This window comes from Microcebus murinus, chromosome 8 (genome assembly GCF_040939455.1).
Source record: "Microcebus murinus isolate Inina chromosome 8, M.murinus_Inina_mat1.0, whole genome shotgun sequence".
In the NCBI taxonomy this organism is placed as follows: Eukaryota; Metazoa; Chordata; class Mammalia; order Primates; family Cheirogaleidae; genus Microcebus; species Microcebus murinus.
Window position 1 is genome coordinate 74,688,193 of NC_134111.1, and position 15,879 is coordinate 74,704,071.

At 42.8% G+C, this 15,879-nt stretch overlaps 1 protein-coding gene and 1 pseudogene across 3 annotated transcripts in view; one reads left to right on the plus strand and one right to left on the minus strand.

The window, feature by feature from the left end:
- FLACC1 (flagellum associated containing coiled-coil domains 1) overlaps positions 1-13,881 on the minus strand; it is a 46,173-nt gene extending 32,292 nt beyond the window's left edge. For 2 of the 3 annotated variants that reach the window (XM_012739011.3, XM_012739012.3), the window contains exon 1: positions 13,398-13,881. The gene's annotated coding sequence lies outside the window, so the exon portion shown is untranslated. The remainder of the gene's footprint in view (positions 1-13,397) is intronic. The other variant, XM_012739014.3, reaches the window with a different exon arrangement.
- On the plus strand, positions 816-8,537 carry LOC105856962 (proline-rich protein 11-like; annotated as a pseudogene).
- Positions 13,882-15,879: the final 1,998 nt, after the last annotated feature.

Here is a 15,879-nt window from a genome sequence, read left to right on the forward strand (position 1 = left end):
GTATGAGTTGAAACGAATTGCCTCTAGGGAGCACGCTGAGGAGTAGAGCAGCATGGTAAGGAGGGTGGGGCAGAAATTATGACTTTTCCTTAATGAATTTTTAACACTATTTGATTTTGAAAATGATGCCAGTAGATATTTCTTAAAGATTAAAGACAAATGCCAAAAATGTTATGAGAACCTATAGGTCAACAGAAACAATAACAGCAAATTTAACTCAAATTTCTAAGTCAATGACTGGTTTTCAATATGATACTGGAATAAATTTGCTTAAGAATCAGCTGAAAAATGAAATCGATCTTTTTCTATAACAGGACTGATGCTTGAGAAGCCCAGTTATGGGTCTAATGACCTTGGAAGCTAGAGGGGACCTTAAGATTGAATCTACTTTATGGATGACGCTACTGAGACTCAAAGAAATGGAGCGACTGCTCACCCACTTATAAACGCTCTTTCACAGCGTAGATCCATATAGGCTCATGCCGTGTGCTGGGCTAGATGCCAACTGGATGCTGGAGACTTGGACCTTGCCCTCAGGGAACCTGCAGTCAGGAGGGGAGTCAGCAGAGAGAGTTGAGCTGCTGCGGGCAAGGGCAGGAGGGCTGGCCTTGGAGGAAAGGCAGGGTGTGGAGGTGGAGGTGGGCGCAGGGGTCAGCTGAGCCAGAGGTCTGGGGCCAGGGGGCCTGGTGGAGTAGAGGACAGGGCTGGACGGGAGGCCAAAAGACTAGATTGATAGAATTTTGAATTTTTCTTTATGCCGAGGGAGAGGCCACTGCCTGGACTCCATCTAATCCCCAGGCTTTTAGACTAAAATCATGCCCAAGTTCAAACAATGAAGAAGAAAGCTAAAAGCCAAAGCCAAAAGATTATTCAAAAAAAGAGAAGCCTCTCACCTCCAGCCCAAGCTAATTACACCACCTCCTCCACCGCCCTCACCTGAAAGAGTGATACTTTCTTCAACAGATATATCCCATAGCAGAAGCTGGCTAAAATCATCCTGGAACTTCAACTTTCCCAACATCAGAGAGAGAATAAAACTCTGGACAAACAGAGTATGGTCTATATACACCTAGTGCCAGAACTGCATAGCCCAGAGTTTAGAAGTATTGAAAGAAACCATCTTTGCATCTCGTATCTGCCACCGAGAACTTCAGAGTCTAAAACAACAGTTTTACATTTTAGAAAGTGAATTATGCAAGCTCTAGGAAGCACTGAAGGCCATCTCAGAAAGTTCTGCATGTCCAAGCTGTGGTCAAACGTGTCACATGAATAGTACAACTGTGCCTGCCTGTGCTGTCACCACCCCTGGAGAATCCAGAACTGGAGCTGTACTTCCTCCCACACGGACACAGCCAGCCAGCTATCTTCCTTCTCCTCTACCTCCACCGCCACCACCACCCCCTCCACCTCCTCCTCTACCTCCTCCTCCCCACCACTAGCGCCTTTGCTGCTCAGAAAATCCAACCTCACGGGGGGGGGGGGGAGGGGGAAGGAGGATCAAGATGGCGGACGAGAAACACCGAAAAAGTGTCTCTGCAGAAAAGACAGATTCTAGCAGAAATTAGAAAAAAGAAGCAAGAAGACGAGCTTACATCGGACGAGGGCCAGAGGAGGAGTAACTCAGACGTCCGGAGACTCCACGGGAATAGGTTGAGGAGGAGAACTGGAAGCTGAGATCACCGGAGCAGCCCGGAGACCAGTGGGAAGGGTAGGTGGATGTGCCATTTCCCCTCCCCTGCATCTGGGACTGCAGGGGGGCTCCCAAGCGGGTGAAGAGACCTGCGGACACCAGCCCAGAGATGGCCGCCGCCAGCTAGCAGTGAGCCAGTAGCAGATGAGGCACCAGACTCCCAAATCCCTCAGGGCACCTCGGTGTACACAGACCCCAGTCACGCGGCAGGCGCCATATTGCCTCCTCCTCCCCTCCGCCATCCATACCTGCGGCTGCCCAGAGAGACAATATAGCCACCAGCCGGAGGCAACTCCAGGGAATGGGACCTTCCCTTTTGGGACCCTACAGCTGACTAAAGGGAACTCAGACTATGAACTCCCTACCTGCCAGCCCTCCCAGGTGCTGCTGGCATGGCAATCCCAGGAGAATGGGGCAGACCCTGAGGATGAGAGACATAGACCCAGCTTGGGCTCCCCATGGGTGAATTGGGACTGGCACTCATCTCCCTGGTGGGGATACAGTTTGAACTCTGGGACCCAGAGGTCAGACCTGCAGACCAGATCCCGTGCACCGAAGTCTTGCATTGCCCAGGGCACAGAAGGGTTATACAGGAACAGCCTACTAAGGTGTGTGTGCCTTCAGGGGCAGATCAACATCCTAGAGGGCAACCCTCCCCCCAAAAGGAGGCCATACACCCAGCCCAGGTAGCGTTCCTGCTCAGGGAACCTCCCCGTTGGCATCACAGTCTGGGGAGGCCTGGTGGCGTGTGGTCTGGCCTGCTGGCAGAGGCCCAGGAGTAGCTGCGGAGTTGGGGAGGGTGGAAAGAAGCGAGGCCCACTCCAGACCGTGGGTCTCAGACAGCCCCACCCCCACACGCAGACTCTCTGACTGAGCGGGGGCCATTCCAGCCCCGCCCTGACAGCTTTTCCTGGAAGCAGAGAACAGAACTTTGACCCATGCTAACTGCACTGGTGGTGCCTGAGGGCAGGCTTACCCAACCCAGCTCCGCCCAGACTCTCTCCTAGACCAGCCCTCACTGGGGGGGAAAAAGGACACAGCTGGAAGTCCCAGGGCCCCACCGACCGCCTGAGGCACTAGAGTGCCTCCCTACAGGAACAAGAGCTGATAACAGGACACAGAAACAACAGCATAGCCTGTTCCTCCAAGCAAGCACCACCTACTGACAGGGAGGGCATTCTGCACAGCCTGTTCACGGCACCCACTGACTCATTATACAGGGAGTGGTCGAATCTCACCCACAGACACCACCTACCGGCTGAGAAACTAAACAAGGCATGTGAATACCCAAACAAAAACCTAAAGGAAAGAAACAACAACTGATCAACATGGAAGAACCAAACGGAAAACACACCCCCAAAGAGGAGCACCAGCCCCCTAGAAAAGGACAACAGCCCAAATCAGACAACCCAAATGACAGAAGAGGAATTTCATATGTGGATCATAAGAACACTTACGGACCTACAAGAACAACTCAATATCCAACACAAAGAAACCACAAAAAGCCTCCAGGTCCTAGAACAAAAGTTCACTAAAGAAATCGACACAATGAAGAAAAGTTTAACCGAATTCATGGAAATGAAGAATCAATTCAGGGAACTACAAAATAGAGTGGAAAGTCTCAAGAACAGGGTAGAACAAACAGAAGAAAGAACCTCAGAGCTTGAAGATAACACCCTCCAATTAAATAAAACCATCACAGAGATAGAGCAGAGAAACAAGAGAAAGGAGCAAAGCCTACAAGAGATGTGGGATTATGTGAAGAAACCTAATGTGAGGGTCATAGGGTTACCAGAAGGGGAAGAAGAAAACACTCAAGGATTGGACAAGCTATTTGAAGATATAATAGAGGAAAATTTCCCAGGCCTTGCTCAAAATCTTGATATACCAGTTCAAGAAGCTCAGAGGAGCCCTGGGAGATTCAATGAGAACAGGAAGACGTCACAACACGCAGTCATCAGACTGACCAAAATGTCAACTAAAGAGGCCCTTCTAAGAGCTGTAAGACGAAAGAAGCAAGTAACATACAAGGGAAAGCCAATTTGAATAACTACAGACTTCTCTACTGAGACTTTACAAGCAAGGAGAGACTGGGGCCCCATTCTCACTCTTCTGAAACAAAACAATGCCCAGCCTAGAATCTTCTTCCCTGCAAAACTAAGCTTTGTATATCAAGGAGAAATAAAGACATTCTCAGACATGCAAAGTCTCAGAGAATTCACCAAGACAAGACCAGCCCTACAAGAAGTACTCAAAACAGTGTTACGCACGGAGCACCATAATAAAAACTCATGAATATAAAAACAACCAAAACCCAAAGATTAAAGGCCAGATATTACAATGGCTCAAGACAGAAATCAAAGCAACAACATCCAACCCAACAGAATGAACAGTAATCTACCTTACCTATCAGTTCTCTCAATAAATGTGAATGGCTTAAACTCTCCACTCAAGAGACATAGGCTGGCTGAATGGATTAGAAAATACAGGCCAAGTATATGCTGTCTTCAGGAAACACATCTAACCTGCAAGGATGCATATAGACTAAAAGTAAAAGGGTGGAGATCAGTATTCCAGGCAAGTGGAAGCCAACAGAAGGCTGGCGTGGCAGTTCTAATTTCAGACGATTTCGTTTTTAAACCAACAAAAGTAGTGAAAGACAAAGAGGGTCATTATATAATGGTGAAGGGCACAGTTCAACAAGAAGAGATAACAATTTTAAATATATGTGCACCCAACTTAGGTGCACTCAGATTCATAAAGCAAACCTTATTGTATCTAAGCAAATGGATTAATAGCAACTCCATAATCACCGGAGATTTCAACATGCCACTGATGGCACAAGACAGATCCTCCAAACAGAAAATTAATAAAGAATAATGGACTTAAACAAAACTCTGGAACAATTGGGTCTGACTGACATTTACAGGACATTCTACCCAAATCCACTGAACATATGTTCTTCTCATCAGCTCACGGGACATTCTCTAAGATTGACCATATCCTAGGACACAAAGTAAATCTTAAGAAATTTAAAAAAATAGAAATCATACCATGTACCTTCTCGGATCACAGTGGAATAAAAGTAGAAATCAACCCTAACAGAAACTCACATTTCTACACAAAAACATGGAAATTAAACAACCTCCTACTAAATGATTACTTAATAAGTGAAGAAATAAAGATGGAAATTAAAAAAATTCTATGAAGAAAATGACAATGGAGAGACAAGTTATCAAATCCTCTGGGACACAGCTAAAGCAGTTCTGAGAGGAAAGTTTATCTCTATAAATGCCTATCACCAAAAGACAAAAAGATCACAAATAGATAATCTAACGAAACGACTCAAAGAGCTGGAGAAAGAAGAACAGATCAACCCCAAACCCAGCAGAAGAAGTGAAATGAACAAGATCAAATCAGAACTAAATGAAATTGAAAGCAGGGAAGCTATCCAGGAGATTAATAAAACAAAAAGTTGGTTCTTTGACAAAATTGACACACCATTGGCTAAGCCAACGAAAAGCAGAAAAGAGAAATCTCTAATAAGCTCCATCAGGAACAAAAAAGGAGATATCACAACGGATCTCAAAGAGATACAAGATATAATTTATGAATACTACAAAAATCTTTATGCACACAAACTGGAAAATGTGGAGGAAATTTTTAGAAAATTTCTAGAAACACACAGCCTCCCTAGGCTCAACCAGGAAGAAATAGATTCCCTGAACAGACCAATCTCAAGAGCTGAAATAGAAACAGCAATTAAAAATCTCTCTTATAATAAGAAAAGTCCCGGTCCAGATGGTTTCACACCCGAATTTTACCACACTTACAAAGAAGAACTAGTACCTATCTTGCAGAAACTATTCCACAACATTGAGAAGAACGGAAACCTCCCCAACACCTTTTATGAAGCGAATATTACTCTGATACCCAAACCAGGAAAGGATGCAACAAAAAAAGAAAACTACAGACCAATATCCCTAATGAATATAGATGCAAAAATTTTCAACAAAATCTTAGCTAACCGAATCCAGATGCTTATCAAAAAAATAATCCATCACGACCAAGTAGGCTTCATCCCAGGGATGCAGGGATGGTTCAATATATGTAAATCTATAAATGCAATTCACCACATGAACAGAAGCAAAAACAAAGACCATATTATTCTTTCAATAGATGCAGAAAAACCTTTGACAAAATTCAACACCCTTTCATGATACGAACACTTAAGAAAATATGCATAGAAGGGACATACCTAAAAATGATACAAGCCATATATGACAGACCCATAGCCAACATCATACTGAATGGGGAAAAATTGAAATCATTCCCACTTAGAACTGGACCCAGACAAGGCTGTCCACTATCTCCACTTCTGTTCAACATAGCGCTGGAAGTCCTGGCTATAGCAATCAGACAGGAAAATGGAATTAAAGGTATCCAAATAGGGGCAGAAGAGACCAAACTTTCGCTGTTTACTGATGATATGATATTATATCTAGAAAACACCAAAGATTCAACCAAGAAACTCCTGGAACTGATAAATGAATTTAGTAAAGTCTCAGGATACAAAATTAATACACAGAAATCAGAGGCATTCATATACGCCAACAACAATCTAATTGAGAACCAAATCAAAGACTCAATTCCCCTCACAATAGCAACAAAGAAATTAAAGTACCTAGTAATATACCAAGGAGGTAAAAGACCTCTACAGGGAGAACTATGAAACATTGAAGAAGGGAATAGCAGAGGATGTAAACAGATGGAAATCCATACCATGCTCGTGGATCGGCAGACTCAACATCATTGAAATGTCTATACTACCCAAACTGATCTACAGATTAAATGCAATACCTATTAAAATTCCATCAGCATTCTTCACAGATATAGAAAAAATAATTTTATGCTTCGTATGGAACCAAAGAAGACCCCGAATATGAAAAGCAATTCTAGACAACAAAAAAAAAAAAAATTGGAGGCATTAATATGCCAGATATCAAACTATACTACAAAGCTGTAGCAATTAAATCAGCCTGGCATTGGCACAAAAATAGGAATATTGACCAGTGGAACAGATGTGAGAATCCTGATATAAAACCATCCTCATATAGCCATCTAATCTTTGACAGACAAAAACATATGCTGGGGAAAAGAATCCCTTTTCAGTAAATGGTGCTGGGAAAACTGGATAGCCACCTGTGGAAGGCTAAAACAGGACCCACACCTTTCACCTCTCATGAAAATCAACTCACACTGGATAACAGACTTAAACCTAAGGTATGAAACTATTAGAATTCTAGAGGAAAAAGTTGGAAACACTCTCTTAGACATCGGCCTAGGCAAAGAGTTTATGAAGAAGTCCCCAAAGGCAATCACAGTGGCAACAAAAATAAATAAATGGGACATGATGAAACTACAAAGCTTCTGCACAGCCAAAGAAATAGTCATGAAAGTAAACAGACAACCTACAGAATGGGATAAAAATTTTGCATCCTACGCATCCAATAAGGGACTGATAATTAGAATTTACTTAGAACAGAATTTACTTGAACAGAAACTTTTCTAAAGAAGACAGAATGGCCAACAAACACATGAAGAAATGCTCCACATCTCTAATCATCAGGGAAATGCAAATCAAAACCACAATGAGATACCACTTAACCCCAGTGAGAATGGCCTTTATCAAAAAATCTCCAAACAATAAATGCTGGCGTGGTTGCGGAGAGAGAGGAACACTCCTACACTGCTGGTGGGACTGCAAACTAGTTCAACCTCTGTGGAAAGCAATATGGAGATACCTTAAAGCGATACAAGTGAATCTACCATTTGATCCAGCAATCCCATTGCTGGGCATCTACCCAAATGATCCAATGACACTCTACAAAAAAGTCACCTATACTCGAATGTTTATAGCAGCACAATTCATAATTGCAAGGCTGTGGAAACAGCCCAAGTGCCCATCAATCCAAGAATGGATTAATAAAATATGGTATATGTATACCATGGAGTACTATTCAGCTCTAAGCAACAACGGTGATATAGCACATCTTATATTTTCCTGGTTAGAGCTAGAACCCATACTATTAAGTGAAGTTTCCCAAGAATGGAAAAACAAGCACCACATATACTCACCAGCAAATTGGTATTAACTGAGTAGCACCTAAATGGACACATAGGTACTACAGTAATAGGGTATTGGGCAGGTGGGAGGGGGGAGGAGGGCGGGTATATACATATATAATGAGTGAGATGTGCACCATCTGAGGGATGGTCATGCTGGAGACTCAGACTTGTGGGGGGAGGGGAGGAAATGGGCATTTATTGAAACCTTAAAATCTGTACCCCCATAATATGCCGAAATAAAAAAAAAAGAAAATCCAACCTCACTAAAGCACTTCAGACTAGACCATTAAAAAAAGATGAACCCATGCAGATAACAGTTAAAAATCTACTCACTGTGAAATTAAAGAAAACACAAGGTTTTGATGAAAGGAGGAAGCTTGTACCATCACCAAAGGCACGGAATCCACTAGTTACTGTCTCTGACCTGCAGCGTGTTACCCTGAAACCTAACTCCAAAGTGTTATCAACTCGAGTTACAAACGTCTTAATTGCTCCTAGTAAAAGCCAGATAGATCTGCGCAAACTACTTAGAAAAGAGTAGACGTAGAGAGGAGCCCAGGTGGTACCCCCCCTTACCAATAAAGAAAATATGGACACAGGAACTGGACTAACCCCAGTAATGACCAGGGCCTTGAGGAGAAAGTTTCAGCTGGCTCATCCTAGAAGCTCAACTCAAGCTCTACCACATTCTACAAGCAGCTTTGATGAACAAAACTGATGCCACTCTGCCTAACTCTATGTGGTGATCCATAAAATATACCAAGCCAGGCACAGTGGGGGGATCCTGTGGTCCCAGCTACTTGGGAGGCTGAGGCAGGAGGGTTGTTGTAGCCCAGGAGTTCCAGGCCAGCCTGGGCAACATAGTGAGATCCCATCTCTAAAATAAAAAGCAAAAAACTAAAATATACAGATAAAATCACCCAAATCCTTTTTTAAAAATGTAATAGGGTGTTACAAATATATTAATGTAATTTAATTTGAAGAATTAGAGTATATATGGAGCCCACATATACTGTGGTATAAAGTAGGTACAGGTATTTGGATATTTTGTAGTTTGTATAATCAGCAAGAGAACCAGAGTGGAAAATCCAGTCCAAAATGATGCTTATCCTGGAATTACCCAATTTATTAGAGAGGTTGTTCAAATTTAGCTAGATAACTCCAGTTGGTACTGTATGGATGCGGTTATGACATTAAGAAAATAACCTGATTCCTGTTCATCCTGAGTGTTCTCAGGTAAATAAAAAGAAAATTGGGCTGGGCATAGTGGCTCGCGCCTGTGGTCCCAGCACTTTGGGAAGCCAAGGCTGGAGGAGCACTTGAGGCCAGGGGTTTGAGATCATCCTGAGCAATGTAGCGAGACCTTGTCTCTATAAAAAATTTAAAAATTAGCTGGTTGCAGTGCTATGTGCCGATAGTTCCAGCTACTTGGGAGGCTGAGGCATGATGATCCCTTGAGCCCAGGAATTTGAGGTTGCAGTGAGCTATGATGGGCCACTACACTCCGGCCTGGGCAATAGAGCAGGACCCTGTCTCCAAAAAAAAAAAGGAAAAAAACGAAGAAAAGAAAAGTATCGCAGCCTGTAATGCACACACATTCATTACTACAAACTTGATCAATAGAAAAGACCATCTAGATTTTCTTTTGAATTCTGTGTCAGCTGGAGAGATTTTATTTCTATAATTGTTTTGCAAACAATTGAGAGGTAAGATCATCCTCCATTCAAATGCAACTATTTTCTAAAAATATTTGAAGTGAAAGGCCCAATGTGACCTTAAAAATTAGACTGTAGCCACGCACAGTGGTACACACCTATAGTCCTAGATACTCTGAAGGCTGAGGCAAGAGGATTGCTGAGCCCGGGAGTTCTAAGTTGTAATGTGCAATGATCATGCCTGTGAACAGCCACTATATTCCAGCCTGGGCAACAAAGAGAAACCCCATCTCTAAAAGAAAAAAATTAGAATGTATCATTTGTAACACCTTAGGTAGGGTAGTTATATCTGGCTCACTGAAGTCAGAGATATTCTTTATTTTTTTATCTGCTGTCCACATTCATGCAGCTAAATAAAAATTTATGAACCCTATGTTTTCCACAATGCCTTGCCAAGGATTCTCTGAAGTCCATGTTGAGTTCACTGTGAGACCTGGTTCCCTGTCCTCACCAGCCTATGCATTCAAAAGCTATATCAGTTTATCGTCCTGCCAGTCTAGGATTGCCAGATTTACTAAGTACGAATATAAGACATCCAAGTAAATTTGAATTTCAGATAAACAACAAATAATTTTTTTTTTGAGACGGAGTCTCGCTCTGTTGCCTGGGCTAGAGTGCTGTGGCGTCAGCCTAGCTCACAGCAACCTCAAACTCCTGGACTCGGGCGGTCCTTCTGCCTCAGCCTCCCGAGTAGCTGGGACTGCAAGTATGCGCCACCATGCCTGGCTAATTTTTTCTATATATTTTTAGTTGGCCAATTAATTTCTTTCTATTTTTAGTAGAGATGGGGTCTCGCTCTTGCTTGGGCTGGTCTCGAACTCCTGGGCTCAAATGATCTGCCCACCTAGGCCTCCCAGAGTGCTGGGATTACAGGCGTGAGCCACTGCACCAATAACTTTTAACTATAAATATATCCCATTAAATGACAAATAACTTTTTTAGTATATGTATGTGCCAAATATTGTACAGGACATGTTTATACTAAAAAAAATATTCATTATCTGAAATTCATATTTAACTGGACATCCTGTATTTTATTTAGCAATCTTATCAGTCAGTCCTCTGCAAAGTTGACAAATACTGTATTTCTGAGAGCCCCCAGTTTGCCAGATATGTCTGCTTAGCCATGAACACTACTAAGTTTTGGCCAAGATCCCCATCACATATGTACTAAGTAACATGGAGGAAGAGGAATTCTCATTATGGTGAGTGTGACTAAAGGCACAGGGTGAGCTTGGATGCTGTTGTCATCCTCTGCAGTTCCAAGAATGAGGATAGAAGCTCCTCACTGAAAGGAAACAAGGGGTTTCAGATCTTTACTGAACTCTCTAGTCTTTCAGGGAAGAGCTACATGATATTCTTAAAATATTCTCAGGTTAGCTTTGGCTAAAAAGATAACTTAGCAATTTCCCAGAAACACTTGTATTTCCATGGATAAATATTGCTTTGAGGTGCCAAATAGAGTGTTGTTGGAAAGTCACCAGACTGGAAAATAGACCCGGAGACCGTGTACCTAAGACAGTCCTGTTTATGAGACCCACATTTATGTTTATAAGACATTTATGGGTGAAAATTAAATAGGTAGTGAAGTTAATAGGAAAAGTTTTTCTTTTTAAAGCCTGCTAGCTGCATTTATGTTAAGAATAAAGGGAATAATCACTGATAATAAAGCTGCTAAGTATTTGTAGCAGAATAATGTTTTATGGGATACTTTTAATGTTCATAATATTATAAAACACCATGTATCTGTCAATTTATTCTAAATGATTTTATCATTCTTGTGGAATAAAAGTTTATAAGAAAAAGAATACAGAAATCATACAGATAAACATTTGCAAAGGTGCTACTGCCATTGTACCAGTATTAAAATATGTTCTATCTTGCATCTTTTACTAATTTTTATAATTTTATATTGTAACCATTTGAGAACCCTATAGATATTATAGCTTCATTAAACTATTATTTATCATAAAAAAAAGACTAGAGAGATAAAGAGCAAAGACTAAAGAGCAGGTGGCAGGGCCGCCGTGGATAACTGTCCATGCTCCGCTGTGCTTGGGGGCCTGTCAGGAGAGCCCCTGTGTCAGGACGAGTCAAGGAGACAAGGTCAGGGGAGCAGAAAGGGTTGAATGGCCCAGGTGGGAAGATGGTGCCACCAGGGCTAGAACACAGGTGAGAAACTGAAAGGAGGCTGCAGTAACAGCAAGAAAGCAGCTTTGCTTCTGCTTAGGACCTTGTATCTGCTTCCTGTGAGGAAAGGGGCCCACCCTGAACTTGGGAGATTTAGCAGGAGTCTCTGGGGCACGAATTGAGAGCCCAAGGCAGGCCTGCTCCTGGCAAGTGCCTTCTCTCTCCCACGTCTTGCCTGCTCAGTGGACTATATGGTTCCTGAAGTCTGGGCCTCCACCATGGCGCCATGCATGCCCCCAGTGAGCCTGTCAAGGCCACTTGTCCACAATGAGTATTTGATGAATATTTGTTACCTGACTAGTAAACTGGGTGGATGTAACCACAGGGACCGGGTCAACAAGGAGAAGAGATGTACAGATGAAACTGCCAAAATGTTGTCCTCATCATGACCATGTTATAGATTATAGTAAATGTCAGAGTTCAAAAACCAGAATGCATAGGTAAATTGCATTTAATCACTCTGCAGAGATTTTAGATGATCATTGATGGATGGTTGTTTCCTTTTTTCTCCCCCATTATAAATAGTGCCCTGGTGTATATATTCTTTTGCTTTTGGAAAGTAAAGGCCTCTCCCTCTGAACACCCATGGGGGTGATATTCAAATATTTAACAACCAATAAGACAAGGGTATTGAACAACCAACCAGGGTTGGAACAAGGTCCTGGAGGACCCACTCCCACACCCATGCCAGGAATTAATCTCTTGGTTGCTGAATCATGAAGAGGTCTGGGGGTTCCAGGGGAGGAGCTGGGGCAACCAAGGTGGCAAGGAGGACACTCAAGGCACTTGGACAATGGTCATTTACTAACCAGTAGAACAGTATTTCAATATCTCAGTAACTGCATACCAGCTAAACATGAGCCCTTGACTTCTAGTCCCTACCAAGAGGGAGCTATTGTTAACAGTTTTTTGGGTATCCTTCCAGAACTGTTGTGAATATATATAACCTTTGAATTTTTTACATAAATGAGAACATACTTCGCACACTATGCTGCACCTTGCTCTTTTTATGTAATAGGATATCTAAGAGATATTAATATTTCCATAGATAGATCTGCATTTGCAGTGGCTTGATGTTACATTGTATAGCTCTAAGAATATAGGAGTGTGTGTGTGTGTGTGTGTGTGTGTGTGTAAGGGTTCTTTCTCCCTCTTCTTTTTTTTTTTTTTTTTTTTTTTTTTTTTTTTTTTTTGAGACAGAGTCTCGCTTTTGTTGTCCAGGCTAGAGTGAGTGCCGTGGCGTCAGGCTAGCTCACAGCAACCTCAAACTGCTGGGCTCGAGCGATCCTTCTGCCTCAGCCTCCCGAGTAGCTGGGACTACAGGCATGCGCCACCATGCCCGGCTAATTTTTTATATACATATCAGTTGGCCAATTAATTTCTTTCTATTTATAGTAGAGACGGGGTCTCGCTCTTGCTCAGGCTGGTTTTGAACTCCTGACCTTGAGCAATCCGCCCGCCTCGGCCTCCCAGAGAGCTAGGATTACAGGCGTGAGCCACCGCGCCCGGCCTCCCTCTTCTTTTCCTTTACTGTCCTTCTCCCTGAAGATTTCACCCAAGGCCTACCCTAACTGTAGTCACCAGAAAGCCATCAGAGCCTTCAGAGAAATCACAGGTTGGTATTAATAATCAGCAGGAAACATCATATAAAACATCTTTTTCAAAGAGCTTACCTCAGACCTCCCGAAGATTTGTTTTTCTCCTGTGGTTCTTTAAGTCAAGAGTCTTAAAGAAACCACGATCTTGTAGAGAAACAGTTGCCCATCAACACAAAATCAGAGGTCATTTAAAATAGAATCCAGAGCTTCCAGAACTCAAGACTTTAGTGATCATTCCAAGTGCTTGAAATGCCAAAGCAGAACATACACAGCATATGTTGTGTAGAAAGACAGATTGCCAGTGCACTGAACTGGCATGAACGTGAACTTCCCTCCTAAAGACAAGCCAGTTCAAATTTCTTGGTATTGCAATGAAAGTCAAAGTAGAGGAAAAAGTCACCCCTCCATTCAGAGTCCTTTGATATGGGCCTGAGTTGTGAGGTTTGCCCTTATGAGATGTCAGGCCAAGGTTTGTTTCTTTTGTTGCTATGGAAACAGAACGGCAGCACCTCATTGGCTCAGAGCTCTGTTCTTAAAGAGAGAAGGTTGGAGAAACAGCCAGTTAAATTCTCCAAGACCCAAATCAGTGACTAAACTCAACAGCAAGAAATCCACACTCCTAACGCTGGGTTTCCATTTTCATCATCAACCATGAGACAAAATAAGCTTAAGATATATTTTCAGAGGAGACAGAATTAAACAGCATTCCTAGGTTTAATTGGCAATAGTTGACAGGCAGGATCTGAGAAGGATTTTAAATTCCTCTGTTATTTGCTCACAGAAACCTAACGCTCTAAAGTAGGCACATTATTTCTTAAATTTAAAGCTTTGAAATCTGTAAAAGTACAAAATATCCCCAGGCAGGAGTCTTTTTCAGGTACTTAGGGTTTTAGGTTTTTGTTTTTTTTAATCTAAATAAATCAGCTTTTCCTCACTATAGAAAAAGTGTTTGCTTATTATAGCCCAATGGCTTTCATTTTGATTTTACTGCAACTCGTTACAAGAAATATATTGGACACATTTTATAATAACAATTTTGTGAAATAGTACCCTTATTGCTTGCTATTCTCTTCTATTTCTTTTTCTTTTTAAAATGAAAACTGATTGTAATGCACAAGAGTGATTTCATGATAGACTGATGGGTCACAACCCACAGTTTATAAAACGTTGTTATAAATTGATCTGTTCATTCAACTCCACATTTATTATCTATTGTGTGCCAGGCACTGCTGTTAGGTGTGGGGATATACTTTAGTTCCTGTGCTCAACAGAGCTTAGAGACTAATGGGAAAACAATAAAAAAATTCAACAGGCCAGGTGCAGTGGGTCAAGCCTGTAATCCTAGCACTTCGGGAAGCCAAGGTGGGAGGATCACTTGAGGCCAGGAGTTTGAGACTCGCCTGGACAACAAACATAGCAGGACTCTGTCTCTACAAAATATAAGAAAAATTAGCTAGGCATGGTGGTGCACACCTGTAGCCCCAGCTACTAGGGAGGCTGAGGCAGGAGCATCGCTTAGGCCCAGGGGTTGGAGGTTGCAGTGAGTTGTGATCATGCCACTGCACTCCAGCCTGGGTGACAGAGTGAGAGACCCTGTCTCAAAAAAAGGAGGGGAAAAAAAGCTCAACAAAAGCACAGTGAATCTTATGAAAGATTCAGTTATTAAAGATTCACTCACCAGATGCAGGGGAGTTTAGAGCAGGGATTACTCTTCTAGGACAGTGGAGTCAGGCAACAGTGTTAATCAGAGAAGGGATCTGACTGGATCTGCACATCAGAACGATCATTCCGACTGCGGCGTGGAGAAACAATTGGAGAGGAGGCAGGAAACGCAGTGAGGAGTGTGTGGCAAGGGTCCCGATGAGGCCTAATGATGGTCCCCCGGAGGGAGTAGCAGTGGGATGGAGAGAAGACACCCTGGGTTGGACATCGAGGTAAGGGAAAAGGACGAGGCAATGGTGATTCCTGGGTTTCTAGCTCGAGCTATCGCGTCAACAGTGGTACCACTTATTGAGACGGGAAGGTCTAGGGGATAAACAGGTTCAGGGGGCGCAGATCATCAGTTCCGTTTTTGAGGTGCCAGGGATACAGCCAAGTGGTGATGTCTATTAGAGTTGTTACAGGTTTCAGAAGTTCAAAAGGAGAGTCTGGGCTAGAAACAGGTGTAGGAGACTCCAGAGTAGATGCTATTTTAAGCCCAGGGAGTGGGTGAGATCACACAGGGAGAGAGTATCGTGCAGGAAGAGAAGTGTCTAGAACAGAGCCCTGAGGACCCGGGTATTTTTTATGACAATGTTGCTCATAGTGCACGCCCTGTGTTAGTTAAAATGCGTAGAGCTGTTACTTCGGTACAAGCAGCTTATATCAAAGAAGTTTATTAACTTTGTGGAATTCAAAGTCTGGAGGTAGTGCCAGCAGAGCCGGTGCAAAGATTCAGCAATGTCCTTGGAGAAGCGGGCTCTTTCCCCTTCTCATCATGCCGGCCCCGGTGTGTTGACCAGGGACGCCTTACGGTGGCACTGTGGCCGCCACGTCTCCAAGCGCCACGACCAGTCTA